Source organism: Chiloscyllium plagiosum, unplaced genomic scaffold, assembly GCF_037043375.1.
Source record: "Chiloscyllium plagiosum isolate Xiang-an unplaced genomic scaffold, Cpla_swu_hap1 HiC_scaffold_48, whole genome shotgun sequence".
Classification (NCBI taxonomy): domain Eukaryota; kingdom Metazoa; phylum Chordata; class Chondrichthyes; order Orectolobiformes; family Hemiscylliidae; genus Chiloscyllium; species Chiloscyllium plagiosum.
In genome coordinates, this window is record NW_028270186.1 from 42,705,552 (window position 1) to 42,726,251 (window position 20,700).

The window sequence follows — 20,700 nt, forward strand, 5'->3', positions numbered from 1 at the left end:
CCTGACTTCCAACTTTATATTCAGCATCGCTTTTATTACTTCCTCTGCAACCAGTTTCCCAGTCTCCAATTTTGTATCAGAACTGTTCCATCTTTCACATTGCCCAGGACTTCGAACTGAACAAATAACTCTGTTTCTATTTCCTTCGATAGCAGATGGCCAGAGACTGGAAGGCAGTGTTGTTCCGAAAACTCATCCATGATTCACCCCGAGTCCACAGGGAACAAGACCTTTACACGCAGCAGAATACGACACCATGTTTCTCCAATCCCCCGATGCCAACTGAAAGCGGCCACTGCAGCTTCAATCAGGGCTTCCTGCTAAACCCTGGGACACAGTTCGTGGAAACTCCTTTCTCATTAACTGCTCTTCCCGTGGGAGAGGAACAAAACTTCCATTTTAAATTGGAAACGGCTTCAGGAGATTGGAAGGTTGTTCCTGTTCTTGGAACGTGTTATAAACAAAACTCCTGTCTTGAAAATAAGAAGTGGTAAACGTTTTAGGCAGGATGAACAAAGAAAATGTTGATTGTGAGGACTCTGTATCGTCAGCAGATGGGAAATTCCCAATACTGTAAACAGAAATGATTGGGCTTCCTAAGGTAATTTTCCGACAGATTTACTGTCTGCCAGAGGGACTGGAAATCACTTCATATGAAAATATTCGGGTTGAATCTTAAATGCCGGGACAAGTGTTAAATAGATGGTACTGTTTTGAAGAAATAACAAAAGTGAAAGATGTGAATTATGTTCTTTGTGATTGGGAGGAATGAGCTGCAAATTGCTGTGCCAGGTGAATTATGCTGGTGAATGAAATAGCAAACTACTTCATCGTGTCCGAAGCCTGTATATCTCAGTTCGGTGCAATGTGAGTTGTTTAATTAGAGAGCCGTGGGTCCAAGCCCCATAATAGTCGTTTTCACTGCTTTATAGAGTTCCAGCTCTTCGTTCCACATGCAGAATTGCAAGCCAACGCTGGTGGAGCATTCTTGTTGCTTTCGCTGACACATAGGTCCTCCTGCTTTGATCACATGTCGGTTACTGAGTGAAAACTGTCTGCACTTTACTGGAAGCGCCAGAGACAACTTTATCAATGCAGCTGAAAATACTATGAATGATGTCCATTTCAAAACGTGAGATTCCACTTCATCCGTGCACCAACCAAAGTGTTCAAAGACACAGAACGCGAATGGCCATTTGTTAGTAGTCTGACAGAGACGGCTTAATGTCTCATGGGTCCTGAACAAAAATTAACTGATTCAGAATGTGCTGATGGAACGGAACGGAGCTCTCCCTGTACATTTTGCAATTGTTCTTGTTGTGTGCTCATGTAAGTTTATGTAATGAACAGTTTAGCGCCAGTAACGAGGGTGGGGGTGGGGAAGGATTCTGAGGTTTCAGTGTGGGACAGACGTGATCTGATCGAACGACCAAGTCAAATAAGAGAGAGCTGATTGGTCCAGGATCACTCCCATCTTCTGTTTCAGAATCAACAAATGAAATTGCTGGAAAATCTCAGCAGGTCCGGTCGCATCTTGAAAATGAAAACCGAATGAGATTTCGGGACTGGTGACACTTCTTTTTCCATCTTCATGTCCCTCTGTCTTTCTACAAACTTCCTTCTTATTGAATATGTCCTGACTTCAAATTTATATTCAGCTTCACTTTTATTGCTTCCTCTCCAAACATTTCCCCAGTCTCTAAAATTGTATCATGCTTTTTCTATCTTTCACTTTGCCCAGGACTTCCAACTGAACAAATAACTCTGTTTCTATTTCCTTAGATACCAGATGGCCAGTGATTGGAAGACATAGGAGCGGTTAGCGCTTTCAGAATATCTAGTCTGCTTCGCCATTCGATCTTGGATAATATCGTTCTTAACCCCATTCTCCAGTCCTCTCCCTGAACTCTTACTCCCCAGTCTTAGGATCCAGTCTTTTTCCCAGAGTGGGCCCTAATCCGTCCCAAAACCCTCCACATGTGTTGGCAGCTGTTACACCGTGTCTACGTGTCATCAATCTCAGTTTCAGTGATTCTCGGCAAACACGAACTGTTCTGAGCAGCTCGATCGGGTCTTTCGCCCCACTGTGATCCTGCGGGGGAGCAGTAATCATCTTCATCTCCTACAGAAAGGATCGGCGCTTCAAAAAAAAACGGACAGAAAGAAAGATAGGCTTGTGTGTCAAGATATGTGGAGGTAATTGCTTTCTGACCTGGTCAGTAAACCTTACTCTGTATATCCCCGCACATTCTAGCTGTTGTGGTGAAAGGGAATACCAGTCTAATTAATTGCCATCTACGCTTTATTCGATATGTATTCTTCCTTGTTCTGAATATGCAGGGATGTTTCCAGCACTGATGGTCACCGTTTCGAAGAGTGCATGCCACGGGCCCTGATCTTTTCTGGAGAGTAGCAGTATCAGTTTGTGCGAAAGTGGTCCAGTACAAAGCTTAGAAGAAACATTGTTGTTCCCTCTTTCCGGACGACAGTCTTTCATATCATGATCGATGGGGATTTATTGCATTCTCATCAGCGAACCTTACTTTGAATTTACTCGCCCAATACTACTGTAGCGGTGAAAAGAATATAATTCCGAATACCTGCTGCGTGAAATTCATTGTCAAATTTCTATTCGCAGTGGTCCTTCATATGTGGCGATGTCTATATCACTGCTGGCCATCCTGTTTAAGAGTGCCGTTACATATGTTCCTCTGTCTTGGCGCTGCAGGGAAAATTGTCTGCGCCTTTTCAGCCAATATTTCCTGGATATTTCAACATGGTATTCTTTATTTTTTCAATCATGTCCTCTTTAAGGACACAGTTAACGGGCACTTATCCTTTCTGTAACAACAGTACCGCATTTGCTTGACATGCGAAGGTGGCCTGGATCAGTAACAAGGAGAGCATTCATTTCCTTCTGTCACAGCAAACACTGGATTCATGATGTTAGTCTCTGTCAAATGCATCCGAAAATGTGCTCTGAAAGCTTCATTTGAACGCTGTCTGGTGTTTCTCAACGTGTGTCAACCAAAACCAGAAATCCTCAATCATAGTTAGGAGCAGTTCACATATTCGAGTTTCGAAGCAACAGACACGGATACAGTTCATTCAGTCAACAACAGGAATGAAAAGATTTACAGGCACAGATGAACTATCGACTCTTGTTCTCATACTGTTACTAATATTACCGTGTGGCCTAAAAGTCTAAGCCATGTTGTAACTGAAAATGAGGAAATCACAGACAGGCTGCCGAATGACGCAGTATGTATTTTGTTTTCTTGTTCTCACAGAGTTCCAGGAAAGTATGACAGCGAGGGAGAGGAATGCAAGTCAAGTGCAGCTCTGGTGAAACACCTTCTGTCGGATTCAGTCATCAACAAGAAACGTGAATGTGACTAAAGCGGGAAACCTTTTCACAACTCGAACAAAAAGCAATCACGAAGAGTGACCACCTCTTTGACCTCTCAGATCGCCTTTGACCTTCCCTGAATATGTATAGAAACTAATTTTTGTACACCTCAAAGTGAGAAGTGTTTGATTTACCGACAATAAGTGAGTCGCATGTCCTTGATTGCCATATAGGTTTCCAACTCAGCTTGCAGACAGGTGGCAGTTGCTCATGGCTCTGCTGGATAATGCACTATTATGGAGAAAGAAAAGGAAAGTTGGAACTCTATTTAGCTCTGGGTTTCGAATAATCTTGCTACGTGTTCTGCCATTCTCGGATTCCAGTGCTAAACCAGTTTTTCAGTTCATCCGAGATGCAGGAGAGTCGGCGTTTCTGGCTGGAGCAGAATTCATCATCTCCAGTGATCACTTTATCTGAGGAGAGAAAATTTCACACAGCGACTAATCGGAATTGCATTCCGTTTCAGCGTGGTAACAGGTATGGGCTAGCAAATTCAAAGCCAGATTTGCTGATGAGAACAACAAGCACGACCGCTCAGATAGAGCAATTCCTTCCCACCGCTTATTCTGCAGAACTGGTGCAGTTACTGTGAGTATGCTGCAGGGTATCATCATTTACATGCTCTTGGGTTTCCGGTTTTGGCCTGTGTGCTCGCGTGGCTGAGCAACCTGAGACTCTGATTTCAGATTCCACTTCTTAAGAAGGCTTGTGTTTGCATCCCTGCGCGTCCACGTGTGCTAATGGATTAAGCTGGCAACGTTTTGCAGGGATGAGTTTTGTTAAAGTTGAGCAGAAAAAAAAGGTAATATCTTCTAACCCGGCTGTGATGTGGCACAGCAGAAAACAACCAACATGTCAGTGCCCATGTTTTCCCCTTCTGCTGTAGTTGTCACGTTCCCCTCCCCACCAGCATAATATGCGGCTCAAAAACAGGCTGCGCCAATCTTTCATATTCCAGACAATTTGCATTTTTCACCGTTTCTCTGAAAGTGAATGGAGATATTTATTTCCCTGTTTATGTGAAATTAGGTTCTACTTTGAATCTGCTCGCGGTTTTGTGTTGTTGTTGCGAAAAGGAGGGAAATTGCGATATGAAACTTCGGTACTTTTCCCTAATTTCCTTATATTCTGTCCTGATGAGAGAGGCTGGTGATTGGTCCTCTCGATCCGGTGGAGACATCAGCCCAATTGTTAACCTCATCTAATCGAGACTGTAACTGGTAATCTTCACTTTTCATGGTTCATTGTTAGTCAGTTCTGATTCATGTTACTTGAGCACTTTCCTGGAAGTATTGGTGCACTAAGGCGCCAATAGGTTGAAAGCACCATTTGGTATTGCCTCGCTGCAATTTGTATGAGCAGCTCATAACCTAGACGACTCGCTCTGCCTCACAGAAAGCATTCATGAGTCCGTGTGTCTGGAAATAGGTTCTCTTTGTCAGGTCTGCTTCTGTTCATGAGTTGTCAGGTTTTGGTTTCGCTGGAGAGCCGCGTGGGCAACATGATTTGTGAGGTATTTTCTGCAGCTAAAATCTCCCATTGAGAAGTTGGGAATGTGTCAAAAAGAATGGTCATTGGCAGCCTAAGACCAGAAAATAATGATTCGTTGCTGGTTTTAACCGAAGCAGCCTGTGGGAGTTATCTCAAATGGAAGAGTACTCGCTTTGCGTGCGAGAGACTGCGGGGTTGCTAGCTGCGTTCTCCATCCCATTTTAGGGCGGCACCGTGGCTCAGTGGTTAGCACTGCTGCCTCACAGTACAAGTGTTCCACGTTTGATTCCTGTGTGTAGTTTGCACATTCTCCCTGCGTCTGCGTATGTTTCTTCCCACACTTCAAAGATGTGCAGGGCAGGTGAATTTGACATGCTAATTTGCCCATAATGATCGGTGCATTAGTACAGATCCATATGCCTTTTAAATGTTGAGAATATACCAGACTCCACCACGAAATCTGACAATTAATTCCAAACATGCAAACCTTTCTGTGTGAAATAAACAATGTCCTTCAGATCCCTTTTAAATTTTACCACTCTCGCCTTAAAGTATTGTTCTTTGTTTTGAACTTGCCTGCCTTGGGAAGAAATAGTCATTAACCATTTACTCTACCGTCTCCTTCATATTGATATAAACCTCTGTAATCCCATCCCTCAGCCCTCAAGCTCCAGGGAGAATTTTCACATCCTATTCAGCATTACGCTACAGTCCAAACACTGTATGCCTTGCAACATCCTCATAAATATTATCGAACTTACGCCAAGTTCGCCTTTGAAAGTGCCTGAAGTGAGGCGATGCTGAAACACTAATCATGTAAACGTGGTTGCGGGGGTTTGTGTGGCAGCGTGGCAGAGGTGTCGAAGGAGCTGTCTTTAAACTATAACCTCGATCCTGTCGTTGATTTGAATTCCCACCAAGTCCAGAACCACAGGTGACGTCGGGAACTCTGTTTTTCATGAAAGACCAATAAACAATGAGATGTCAGGATTTGATCCCATATTCGGCTGTTTTTTCACAGGAACTTTCACTAACTACAGCTGAGGGACTGCCCAAGCTCAACGATTCAAAACTATGCGTGCATTTCCTTGACTATTCGAACACAGGAACTCGGACTCATTTTTTGTGTGTTTCACAGTTACTCGGTGTAAATTTAAAACAGCCTCTGGTTATGCAGAAGAGTTCAAAGCTGGATATTCTCCACTGAAAATGCACAGGAAGAGGCAATCTCTTATTGCTTATGTTGTAAACTGATAACTTAGACTGTTTAAACTGACAGGATAACCCGGATCCATCCATCCTCTTGGGCACCTTTAACCGTGTTAATATCCGCAAAGGTAAACTCACACTAAGAGGAATGGGCTCATTGTGGTGAATTGTTAAGGAGGGGTGTGTGAGTCAGAGTGAATAGTGGTCATTAAATACTGACACTGACATTGAACGTTGCAACACCAGCTCCTCACTCACTTGCTGTCTCATGCCTCCCAGTCATCATTGCCTTTCACATTTTCCTCTCGTCCGTTCCACTTCTCAACTTATTCCCGACAGTTTGCAAGTGTTCCCTTATAAACTGCAGCTTTAGGAAACGTATTACTGGGATAAAGTCATTGCTCAATGTGATGGGATGCACCGTCAATCCCTAATTACTCGAGAGATTGAGATTTTGAGTTACTCCTCATAACCCTGGATGTCCTCAGTTGCGGGGTACAGGCACGATGCCATGAGGCAAGGGTTTAGACGTCGTGACATTGAAGGAACAGCGAAATATTTTCAACTGGGAAACGCGAGAACCTTAGAGGGGTAATTGCGGTGATAGCTTTCGCTTGTATTTGCTGCCATTGTCCTTCCAGACAGATGCTGATCGATCACTGAATTGTTCTGGCAGGATCCGTGTGTGTGTTCTGGGTGCAGCCAGGATTTAGTTTTCATTCGGATAATTCACAAGAAGAGAATTAAATCTACATCTCCTAACTGAGAATGAAAGCCTGTTCTGGGCAATGCAAAATCAGACTCGTATGCAGGGATGTCCATTGATACTGCAGAAGCCTTTCGGACCTGTACAAACTCTAGTGCCTGCTCTTCACGTCATAATCGTCTTCGTCAGCAGTGTTTCTCTCTCCATGTTTCCAAGTCGGTTCATATTATCACCCTTGGTTTCAATGTGAAGAAAGCAATGCTGTGATAATCTGATGTTGTTCAGGAGATATGCTGCAGCAAGTTAAGAAACGACTGATGCTAACACGAGCTCGTTTTGAGCTGCGCTGATGTTTTGGCAGCAAGGAAGGCATCGCTCAACTCGCCTTATTCCGGCTGACAGGCTCGAAATGACCAGTGGTTTCTCACTGAATTAGTTCAGGCTCTGGAATGTAAAAAACCTCAAATATGAAAGTACAGTGAAAGGTAACGGTTCACAGAGTGGGGAATTCCAAGTGAAACAGTGACGGTGATTATGTTTGCTGATTTTTCACCTTGTGAATGCTGTTTCCCTGATGTGGACGTTTACATTCCCTATAGACAAACTGTCACAGCCAAACCTGGTCTTTGGAGCAGTGACGGAATTGGTAACATGCCTGACGTCGAGTTAGGGAATTGTCGGTACGCATTTAAAATCACGAGGATGCAGCGTGCTAGTCTATTCCTGTTGTCTGTCAGGAAAGGAAGGGTTTGGTTTTGTTGAATTTACAGTTTATTTCGTCCACTTCAAATTCCAACTCAGATCAACGTCTCTCATTGTCTGTAGAACTGGTTTTGGTTTAACCAAAAGCTGCCTTTTGGCGGTTGAACTTGCATGTTGGAGTGGACAGCTGAAGTGAAGCACAAGGAGCTGGTCAAATCCTGAGAACTCTGCCACTCTTGTGTGTCTCTTTCTGTGGAAGACACGACCTGGGTAATAACACAATGTGGCTATGTCAAACTTCAATCCCATTGTTGTGTCATCTAAGATCAAAGTGAGAACCTCACTGCCATTTGCACTGGAAACATAAGAACACATAAGGTTATGGACCAAAGCTGGAAACTGGGAATAGAATAGATGAATGTCTTTAAACCAGACTGCACCGTGGGCCAAATGGGATTTTCCATTCTGCAAAACGTGAAGACGAGTAGAAAACAATCTGCAGTGAAACTGATCAGAAATGAAAGGGAAAAGCCATTTCATTGAGAATAAGTGCAAGAGCGTCTGTCTTCATTCAGTGTAATCTCGTAGGTAGGATTTGGAACTAGAACTGCCATGGCATTAGTTCTATTTTCGGACAGGGAATGAATGCTTTATTGTGCAAGTATATCGTGGTAGCAGTATTTCTGACCACTGGTCCGAACCTGGTAATGCTTGGTTTTGTGCCAGGTTATCAAAAATCAAAAAGATGCAGGTTTTGAAAAGCTGGACTAAAAACGAGAATTGATAGAGAAACCCGCTACACCTGGCAACACCTGTGGAGAGAAACAGATTTTTTTTAAATGGACAGGAAACAGGTTAGTTATAGATTTCTAGATTATACTGTTGGGAAAATGATAATCTTACCTGTCGAATCAGGATATTTATCAAAATCACTCTTGAGCTTACAAATGTCGAATTTACAATCTTAAAAGGACTGAATCAGCTGTCATGCTACTTTCATTTTCCTGAGCTGGTGAAGGCTATGTTTTAATGGCTACATTTCCTTTTGCTTTCTGTTATTTAGCAGTCATGCCGAATGGAGAATTGTTTCTTTTAGTGTCTGCCTCAATATGTGTCTTTGTTTTTTCTATATTTGTCTCTGTATCCTCCTGGGCCTTTTTCACATTCTCCGACTCTCTGGCTGTCCATATCCCTCATTTCCCATTTCTGCTCTTGAAAAGCCTGACATTCAGAGACGGTTTGAGATTCGAACTGCTGAGAGGCTTTCTGACACCTGGCTGGAATCGGTCGAAGAAGTCTCACATTCTCTGGATAATGCGTCTGTTACTTCGACCTGAGGCATGGAGACATTTCTTCCTCAAAATCTAAATACCCTTTCGAAGTTAAAGTTGAATTCCTTATCCAACAGAAAAAGAAAGTAATTACAAGGTAGCCGAAGAATAACAAGGATGCATTTACTGTTGGTGTACAACAGATGAATGGTGACAGCAGAGAATGAGGGTGATCATGTCGTGGTGTCAGTGCCATTATCACAACATTCCCCAGGAGTGCTGCAGTGTCTCCTGCCTCAGCACTTAATTTCCACAAAACTGGGAATGAAGGAATGAGAAGAAGAGGATGAGAAGCAGAAGTGCTTGTGGAAATGCGGGAAGAATCTCCAGGTTAAAATAGTAGTTAAAAAGAGCAACATACACTACTGGATTTAAACCTGGAAAATGAAGCCAGAACGCGAAATCAGAATATATACCAATTCAAACAGGACACTGAGTTTCTCGATCAGCAACACAATACTTGCGAGAAATAACGAGCTTTCAATACAATGAGCAGGCACCAGTGTGATGGGAGGTGCTTTCACCAGCTAAGCCACGGCGCCACGTTAAAAGCCAGATTTGTCGTCCATATGTGCAATGTCTGAACCATTTGATCACAGGAATTCGAAAACGCGTTTTCTGTATTAGCCTTGCTCAGTATGAATGGCAATCAAACTCTACTTGTGCAAAAACAGACATTTCAATGCTGAGCATTCCCCACTGAAAAGGCACAGAAAAAGACAGTATCCTCTTGCATTGGCATCCAACAGATATTTTCATCTGTTTAAACTGACAGAATAAAGAGGATATGCTCATCTCCTCTCGCGTGCCATTAACCACGTTAATACACACGCAGGGATTTTCAAACCAAGATGAACAGGTTCATTGTTGTGAATTGACAGCAGTGGTGTGTGAGTCATTGTGAACAGTGAGAAATAAATGCTGAACTAATAGCACTGACACTGAGCCTTGCACCATCAGCTCCACATTCACATCTTGTGTCATGTCTCCTCGGCATCATGCATTTGACTTTAATTATTCTGCCTGCACCTCTCCTCAAATTATTCCCGACCGCTTGCAGTGTCGAATTAGTACATGCAATTATTAGAAATGCACTTCTGGGACGCAGTTGTCTTTCAATGAGATAAGATTCACTGCCCATCCCTAATTATTCCATAGATGTAGGGGACGAGTTACTTTTGTCAATTCCTCAAAGACGCCACTCCTGACGCCACTCTGTCAATGTAACTCACTGAGAGAAGAGCAAACTGACGCCACTCAGTCAGTGTTACTCACCCAGGGAAGGGGAGACTGACCCCACACTCTCAGTGTAACTCAGCAGACTGATCCCACACTGTCAATATAAGTCATTCACTGAAGAGCAGTCTGACCCCACTCTATAAATGTAATTCCCTCAGGGTAGAGCAGACTGATCCCATTCTGTCTATGGCACTCACCCAATGAATGAACACTAACTCCACTCTACCAATGTAACTCGCCAGGGAAGAGCAGACGGAAGCCAGACTGTCAACATAAATTATCGAGGGAAGTGAATACTGACCCCGCTCTTTCTATTTCACTCAGGCAGGGAAGAGCATACTGTCACCACTGTGTGAAAGAAATTCGCATACACACAGACACACACACTAAGACATACACAGTATCTCACACACGCAAGTGCACACAGACACACACATACACATACCTAAATACAAGCAGGAAAAAAAAGCTGCAAAATATCAGCTTGAAAGAGCTTTGTCCAAGCAATAGTTAAACTCAAGACAAAAGTAAAATAATTAAATGTTATTCTGCCTCTGAAGTTGTTCTGCTCAGACAAGCAGGATTTATTCCTGGAACAGTCGGATTGGCTGAAATACCTTTGAATTTAGGCAGTAGGGAGATGCCAATGATTCCTCAACAGTAATCCTACATGAATGATTGTTTGACTGAACGGTTTTCACCTCTCATACATTGCTGCGAGCAGGAACAAGGAAAGAGAGGGAGCAATAAGCAGTGGCTTCTCCAGCATGTTGCATTTTCTCCATCACGGAGCAGAAATATACAGTAATGTTATCTGAAAACCAAACTGAACCACGTGAGGCCTCCTTGAACATTCTCGGAACTGTATGACTCTGTCCCGATTCTCTACTCCATGTAGGAGTTTTAATGAAGATACATTTGTATGTGTCCTCATATTTTTGTCCAAGAAAATCATGTCTTCATAGTATTTGTTTTCCTATACTATGAAAAGAGTATATAACATATACCGTTGTTTTCTTAAATTTGAATCCTCAGTTCTAGACACCCATACCAGAGAAAATGTCCATAGGCTATGCACCAGATACACTCTCCTCAATATCTTACACAGTTCAATACGAACGCCTCTCCTTCTCAACCCTGAAGTGCTCTCGCCTTATGGAGATTTATAACATCATGAGGAGCAAGGAAATGGTGAAGATCCAAGAACATTTTCGAGCTTAGGGCAGTCCAAAACTAGAGCATATAGATTGAAGGTGAGGGGAGAAATATTTAAAAGGGACAAAAGTGGTACCTTTTCACAGAGTGTATAGAATGAACTGCCAGAGGAAATGTTGGAGGCTGGGACAGCTACAGCATTTAAAGCCATTTGAATGAAGCCATTTGAGTGAACACGAAGTTTTTATGGGATATGGGCCAAGTGCTGGCAAATGGAACTTGATTAATTTAGGACATCTCGTCGTCATGGACATGGTGCAGCGAAGGGTCTGTTTCCGTGCGGAATGACGGAATAAGGCATTCTTTCCAGGAGCAAGTGCAGTGAAACATCTTCGCAAAGCTTCTAAAGCTATTGAGAATATTTATTTTTCAGTTTATGGAATCATCACTGCCCACAGTACATCAGATGTTCACTCAGAACTCCCCTGTACAGATGCAGTAAAATATCCTGACAGACTTTTCATGCAGTAATCTTTCCAAATACCTTCCTAATTAGTTGCTGCATATGCATACTAACCCCGTGTGATGTATCTACCCTTTGTACAACTGAGTTTTGTAATCTCTCGTCTTTTGATTGGTTTACTGTTGTTTTACCCTTCTGCCACAGCACAAACCTCGGTAGTCCATGTTATCCTGTTTCTGCTGAAGGTTTGCACACTAACCTTCCCTGTCTATTTCACATTACAGATTCTCTACCTCCACTTGAGATCTTATTGAATCTTAGTGGTTGAGCCAATTGAGTTCCATCCAATCAGTTCCCACACGCAAATCATTGACAGATTCTATATAGCTTTTGATGTTGCACTGATCTCTGATGCACTTCACCAAGTTATAGATTTCCAATCTGAAAATACACATTTTACCCGACTATCTATTTCCTGATAGTTACCCAGGACTCCTCTGTTCCTGTGTAGCAATCTAGAAAGTAGGTGTGACCTCCTCTTGCGCTGCATAATGTACTGAAGTGGCTAAAGAGCTTCATCCTATTTCTTTATAATTACTTAGAGGGACAGATCGATCCTGAATGGCTGAATGCGATCTTCCTCACCTTCTGTAATAGCATCGCGGGGTTGAATGAGTGAACAACACATGAAGCAAGAGTAGCAAGTGGCCATTCAGCCCCTCGAGCCTGCTGCACAATTCAGAATGCTCATTGTTGATAAGATGGTAACTAAGCATCCCTTTCCTGTCTGTTCCAATAAACAATGATTCTCTTGTTCATCAAAGATCTATATAACTCCGCCTAGAGCGTTTTCATTAACTCAGTCTTCACTGCTCCTTGTTCATGAGAAGACCACAGACCACACAATCCTAAAGAGAAAGGAACATCCCTTTCCCAGTCTGAAATAGGAATGCCCTTATTCTCAAAATGAGTTCCCCTCAAACCAACCATTATTCTTTTAACACAACGGTTAGGAACAGATATAGACCATTCAGCCCCTCAAACCTCCCCAAATTTCCATTAACCCTCGTCAATCAAATACTGACCAGATTAACCTCCACTGAAGTTAAAGGAATTCCAGATACACTATGTTCACAAGAGCTCAAGAAATTAGAACAGCGAACATTGAACAGTACAGCACAGTAAGAGCTCTTCAGCCCTCAATGGTGTGGCGATCTTTTATCCTACTCTAAGATTAAACTAAACTGCAGAGCCTTCATCCTATTATCATCGATGTGCCTATCCAAGAGTTACTCGAATGTCCCTAATGTAGCTAATTCTACGACCACTGTTGGCAGTGCATTCCACGCACCTATCACTACCTGTGTAAATCACCTGCCTCTGACATCTCCCCAAAACCCTCCTCCAATCACATTAAAATTATGTTTTCCTCGTGTTAGCCATTTCTACACGATGAAAATGACTCTATTAATCCATTCAATCTGTGCCTCTCATCATCTTGCACACCTCTATCAAGGTACCATTAATCCTTCTTGAATCTAATAAGAAAAGCTAAAGCTCCCTAAAACCTTCTTCATAAGACATGTCCTATAGGACAGGCAACATTCTGGGAACTCCCGTCTGCATCCTCTCTAAAACTTCCAAATCCTTTCTTTAATGGGGCGAACAGAACTCAACACAATATTCCAAGTGTAGTCTAATCAGGCCTCTACAGCTGCAGCATAACCTCGCAGCTCTTAACTCAATCCCCCAGCTTATGAAAGCCAACACATCATACACATTCTTAACAGCCCCATCACCTTGAGGGTTTTGGCGACTTTGAAGAATCTGCAGACGTGGACCCCAAGATCCCTTTGTTCCTCCACACTGCCAAGAAGCCTACCTTTAACCCTGTAATCTGCATTCAAATTCAACCTTTGAAAGCGACTCTCTCCTAAAAATGGGAAAATAGAGCAGAATCAGGCCACTTAGCCCATTGGATCTGGTGTACCATTGGATTAAAGCCGAAATGTTTCTCACCTACATTCTCCTGCCTTCGCCAAATGATCATTGATTCCCAAATTAATGAAAACCTTATTCATCTCTATCTTAAAGAAACTGTGTGCAGGAGTGTGTGTGTTTGATTGTGTGTCCATATCTGTATGTATATATGTTGTGTGTTTAACGTGTCTGTATATGAGAGTGTGTATCTCCGTGAGAAGAGGTCTTGCCGTTTTTTGGGGTAAATCCATTGAAATTGAGATCAACCCCTCACCACCACCCCCACACCTCTCCGTCTGTCCCTGTTAAGTTTATTGTTGTACAATGCCACCCTCTGCTCGCCTCCCCATGCCTTTGCACTAGTGTCAGTAGTTTGTTTCTTTCAGAGGACATCAGATACCGTCAATCTCTCACATTGCATGGCTGTATGGTTTATCAAATAACGTCATTGGAAGCACAGAGCAGTTTCGTTTGATACCAAGCGATATCGTTCCTGAGATATTACCACCACCACTGGGTCAATTTCAGGACTTTTCAATCTTTTCTCATTTATAATTTGTCGGAGTATATTGTAAAACATTTCAAGATAATGAACGTGAAATACATTCATTACATTGGCTTACAAATGGTTCCGTCAATCTTGCTTTGAAGCATTTGTGGTGGAAATACTCTTTAATTTGTGCACTCTGTGTCATGAATAATCTTCAAAACAAATCACTTCCACATGCAGAGAGACCATAGACATAACTTTACATGAACATCCTACACTCTAAAGGTCCTCAGTACGATTACATTCCTCCATATACCAAAGTGTGGGTGTGTGCGTGTGCAGATGGTTCTGTCAGTTTGGATGGCGCTATAAGCTGCCTCCCTCCCCCTCCCTCCCTGAATTCCCTGATGGTTGTCACCCTGCGGTGCTGTCAACGCAGAGGAGTGTGAAGGCCAGCAGAGGGGGACATTGCATCACTTTAAACATAGGAGAGGCTGACAGATCCGCTGTGCACATGGACACACAGAGACGCAGACAAAACGCAGAGATGAAAACAGACACGCAAATACACAAAGAGACAAATACAGACGCACAGAGATGAGTACAGATGCACAGACGCACAGAGAGGTGAATACAGACGTGCAGCGACACACAGAAACAAATACAGGCACACAGGTACACACAGAGACAAATACAGACAGGAAGATATACAGCAGAGATGAATACATGCACGCAGATACCGAGATGAATACAGGCATGCAGATACACACAGAGACAAATATAGACATGCAGATGCACACAAAGACGAATAGACTCACACAGGTGCCCACAGGGATGAATACAGACGCAAGAATACACACAGAAATGAACACATACCCGCAGATAAACACAGAGATGTATACAGACACACAGATACTCACACATGAACACAGGCATGCAGATAGACATCGAGACGAATACACACACGCAGATACAGACAGGAATGCAGACATGCAGATACACACAGAGACACGCAGATGGACAGAGAGACGGATGGAGACACACAGATACACGCAAGATGAATACAGACATGCAGATACACACAGAGACACGCAGATGGACAGAGAGACGGATGGAGACACACAGATACACGCAAGATGAATACAGACATGCAGATATACACAGAGACAAACACAAACACGCAGATACACACAGAGACGAATACAGTCACACAGATGCCTACAGAGACGAATAAAGACACACGGATACACACAGAGATGAAAACAGACAAACATATACACACAGAGACAAACACAGACACACAGATAAACATAGAGACTCGCAGATACACACAGAGACGAATTTAATGACACACACAGATGCATCCAGGCAGGCAGATGCACATAGAAATGAATAAAGGCACACAGATGCACATAGAGATGAATACAGACACGCAGATTCAGAGATGAATGCAGACAGCCAGATGCACACAGAGACAAATACATACACACAGATACACAGAAAGACAAATATAGACACGCAGATACACAGAAAGACAAATATAGACACGCAGTTACACACAGAGACGAATAAAGTCACACAGATACCAATTGATACGAATACAACTACACATTTACACACAGAGTTGAACACAGATAAACTGATATACACAGAGACAAAAACAGACGCGCTGACACACACAGAGCTGGCGGAAGTGAGGTTGGAGCGCAGAGCTGGTCGGGAAGGTAAGTGGGTGTGGGTGTGAGTGGGTGTGTTCTATACCCCAGGCTCTACATAGTAGGGCCTCCCTCCCATCTTCCTCCTCTAACCTAACTTTAAAGTTCACAGGTAAGCTACTCAGTGTTCTTGCTTTGGAGACGAAGTGTAGAGTAATGGCAGCGCAGGCAGTGGAATGTTCCTCCTGCCGGATGTTTGAGGTAGGGGTGACCACCGATACTCCTGCCGACTTCATCTGCAGGAAATGCAGTCAGATTCTGCTCCTCACAGAACGAGTTAGGGAACTGGAACTGGAGTTGGATGAACTGAGGATTATTCGAGAGGCTGAGAAGGTGACAGATAGAAGCTACAGGGACATAGTTACGCCAGAGAACAGAGGTAGCTGGGTAACAGTTAGAGGTGGGAAGGGGAGGAAGCAGGCAGTGCAGGGATCCCCTGTAGTCATTCCCCTAAACAATAGGTATACCGCTTTGGATACTGGTGGGGGGACAGCATAGCAGGGGTAAGCTGCAGTGACCGGGTCTGTGGCGTGAAGTCTGGCTCTGACGAAAGGGGGAGAGGAAGAGAGCGCTAGTTATAGGAGACTCTCTAGTTAGAGGGACGGACAGGCGATTCTGTGGGCATGGGCGAGACTCTCGGATGGTTTGTTGCCTCCCGGGTGCCAGGGTCCGAGATGTCTCGGACCGTGACTTCAGAATCCTTAAGGGGGAGGGTGTGCAGCCAGAAGTCGTGGTGCACGTTGGCACCAACGACATAGGTAGGAAGAGACGTGGGGAGGTCATTCAAGACCTCAGAGAGTTAGGCTGGAAGCTGAAAGCTAGGACAGACAGAGTCGTCATCTCTGGGTTGTTGCCGGTGCCACGTGACAGTGAGGCAAGGAATAGGGAGAGAGTGCAGTTGAACACGTGGCTGCAAGGATGGTGTAGGAGGGAGGGCTTCAGGTATTTGGACAATTGGACTGCATTCTGGGGAAGGTGGATCCTGTACAAGCAGGACGGGTTGCACCTGAACCAGAATGGCACCAATATCCTGGGGGGTAGGTTTGCTAGCTATCTTCGGGGGGGTTTAAACTAATTTGGCAGGGGGATGGGATCCGGACTTGTAGCCCAGCAAGTAGGCTAGCTGTTTGTCAGGATGTCCAAGTGTGTGGGGAGGCTGTGAAGAAGGTCGCACTGACAGGGAATACTTGCGGACACAGAGATGGTTTCAAGTGCGTATACTTCAACGCAAGGAGTATCAGAAATAAGGTCGGTGAACTTAAGGCGTGGATAGGTACCTGGGACTACGATGTTGTGGCCATCACGGAAACGTGGATAGAAGAGGGACAGGAATGGTTGTTGGAGGTTCCTGGTTACAGATGTTTCAGTAGGATTAGGGAGCGTGGTAAAAAAGGAGGGGGGGGGGTGGCGTTGCTAATTAGAAATAGTATAACAGCTGCAGAAAGGCAGTTCGAGGGGGATCTGCCTTTCGAGGTAGTATGGGCTGAAGTCAGAAATAGGAAAGGTGCAGTCACCTTGTTGGGTGTTTACTATAGGCCCCCCCAATAGCAGCAGAGATGTGGAGAAACAGATTGGGAAACGTTTTTTGGAAAGGTGCAGAAGCCACAGGGTAGTAGTCATGGGCGATTTCAACTTCCCAAATATTGATTGGAAGCTCTTTAGATCAAGTAGATTGGATGGGGCGGTGTTTGTGCAGTGTGTCCAGGAAGCTTTTCTAACACAGTATGTAGATTGTTCGACCAGACGGGAGGCCATTTTGGATTTGGTACTCGGTAATGAACCGGGACAAGTAATGGGCTTGTTAGTGGGCCAATATTTTGGTGATGGTGACCACAATTCTGTGACTTTCACCTTGGTTATGGAGAGAGATAGGTGCGTGCAACAGGGTAGGTTTTACAATTGGGGGAAGGGTAATTACGATTCTGTAAGACAGGATCTGAGCAGCATAAGTTGGGAGCATAGGCTGTCGGGGAAGGATGTCGTGGAAATGTGGAACTTTTTCAAGGAACAGATATGACGCGTCCTTGATATGTATGTACCGGTCAGGCAGGAAATAAATGGTCGTGTGAGGGAACCTTGGTTGACGAGGGAGGTTGAATGTCTTGTAAAGAGGAAGAAGGAGGCTTACATAAGGTTGAGGAAACAGGGTTCAGGCAGAGAAGTGGAGGGATACAGGATAGCCAGAAGGGACCTGAAGAAAGGGATTAGGAGAGCCAAGAGAGGGCATGAAAAATCTCTGGCGGATAGGATCAAGGATAACCCAAAGGCATTTTAGGCGTATGTGAGAAATATGAGAATGACGAGAACGAGGATAGGTCCAATCAAGGACAGTAGTGGGAGACTTTGTATTGAGTCGGAAGAGATAGGAGAGGTCTTGAATGAGTACTTTTCTTCAGTATTTACGAATGAGAGGAACCGTATTGTTGAAGAGGAGAGTGCGAAACGGACTGGTAAGCTAGAGGAGATACATGTTTGGAAGGAAGATGTGTTGGACATTTTGAACAGCTTGAGGAGAGACAAGTCCCCCGGGCCTGATGGGATATATCCTTGGATTATGTGGGAAGCAAGAGAGGAAATTGCAGTAACGTTGGCAATGATCTTTTCATCTTTACTGTCAACGGGGGTGGTACCAGGGGATTGGAGAGTGGCGAATGTTGTGCCCCTGTTCAATAAAGGGACTAGGGATAACCCCGGGAATTACAGGCCAGTTAGTCTTACTTCGGTGGTAGGTAAAGTAATGGAAAGGGTACTGAGGGATAGGATTTATGAGTATCTGGAAAGGCACTGCTTGATTAGGGACAGCCAGCACGGATTTGTGAAGGGTAGGTCTTGCCTTACAAGTCTGATTGAATTCTTTGAGGAGGTGACCAAACATGTGGATTAGGGTAGAGCAGTGGATGTAGTATACATGGATTTTAGTAAGGCATTTGATAAGGTTCCCCATGGTAGGCAGGAGGCATGGAATAGTGGGAAATTTGGTAAATTGGATAGAAAACTGGCTAACCGGTCGAAGTCAGAGAATGGTGGTAGGTGGTAAATATTCAGCCTGGAGCCAAGTTACAAGTGGAGTTCCGCAGAGATCAGTTCTGGGTCCTCTGCTGTTCGTAATTTTTATTAATGACTTGGATGAGGGAGTCGAAGGGTGGGTCAGTAAATTTGCAGATGATAGGAAGATTGGTGGAGTTGTGGATAGTGAGGAGGGCTCTTGTCGGCTGCAAAGGGACTTGGATATGATGCAAAGCTGGGCTGAGGAGTGGCAGATGGAGTTCTACCCTGCCAAGTGTGAGGTTGTCCATTTTGGAAAGACAAATAAGAATGCGGAATACAGAGTTAACGGTAGGGTTCTTAGTGAGGTGGAGGAACAGAGGGATCTTGGGGTCTATGTTCATAGGTCTTTCAAAGTTGCCACTCAGGTGGATAGAGCTTGTAAGAAGGCCTATGGTGTATTAGCGTTCATTAGCAGAGGGATTGAATTCAAGAGTCGTGAAGTGATGTTGCAACTGTACAGGATTTTGGTTAGGCCACATTTGGAGTACTATGTGCAGTTCTGGTCGCCTCACTTTAGGAAAGATGTGGAAGCTTTGGAGATGTTGCAGAGAAGATTTACCAGGATGTTGCCTGGAATGGAGAATAGGTCGTACGAGGATAGGTTGAGAGTGCTAGGCCTTTTCTCATTGGAACGGCGAAGGATGAGGGGTGACTTGATAGAGGTTAATAAGATGATCAGAGGAATAGATAGAGTAGACAGTCAGAAACTTTTTCCCCGGGTACAACAGAGTGTTACAAGGGGACATAAATTTAAGGTGAAGGGTGGAAGGTATAGGGGAGATGTCAGGGGTGGATTCTTTACCCAGAGAGTGGTGGGGGCATGGAATGCGCTGCCTGTGGGAGTGGTAGAGTCAGAATCTTTGGTGACCTTTAAGCGGCAATTGGATAGGTACATGGATGGGTGCTTAAGCTGGGACAAATGTTCGGCACAACATCGTGGGCCGAAGGGCCTGTTCTGTGTTGTATTGTTCTATGTTCAATGTTCTAGATATTCAGATACACAGAGACGAATAGAGACACACAGCTACACACAGTAATGGATACAGACACGCAGATACACACAGAGGTGAATATAGACAGTCTGGTACACACAGAGATGAATACAGACATGCAGCTGCACACATACATAAATACAGGTATGCAGATACGCACAGAGACAAGTACAGACATGCAGATGCACACAGCGATGAATGCAGATACGCAGATACACACAGTGACAAAATCAGACATGCAGAGACACACAGAGGTGAATATAGATGCTCAGACACACACGGAGACAGATCGAATAGCACATAGACAAATTCCTGAAGAAGGGATTATGCCCGTAACATTGATTCTCCTGCTCCTTGGATGCTGCCTGACCTGCTGCGATTTTCCAGCAACACATTTTCAACACACATAGACAAATATCGATACACGGATGCACATGCACACACAGATACCCAGTCATCAATACAGACGCACTACACCCACTGCCACACTGATGTTTATATAGACATCAGGAATCTGCCAGTGTTTACTTTTCACTTGGTGACTTTCTCAATATTCCACTCTCTTTGTGTGGCTTGTGTCAATCTTTCTGCTGTTCCATAGATAATTCTCTGCATTCTCTCTATAGCTTCCACATTTTTCCTTTAATGAGGTGACCAGAACACGGTATTGCAAGTGTGGTGTTATGACACGGCGATGAACCCTTCTGCTAATGAAACCAAACACTCAGAAAAGCTCACCTCGCTCATAATCTGTTAAAGTCGAGTGACAG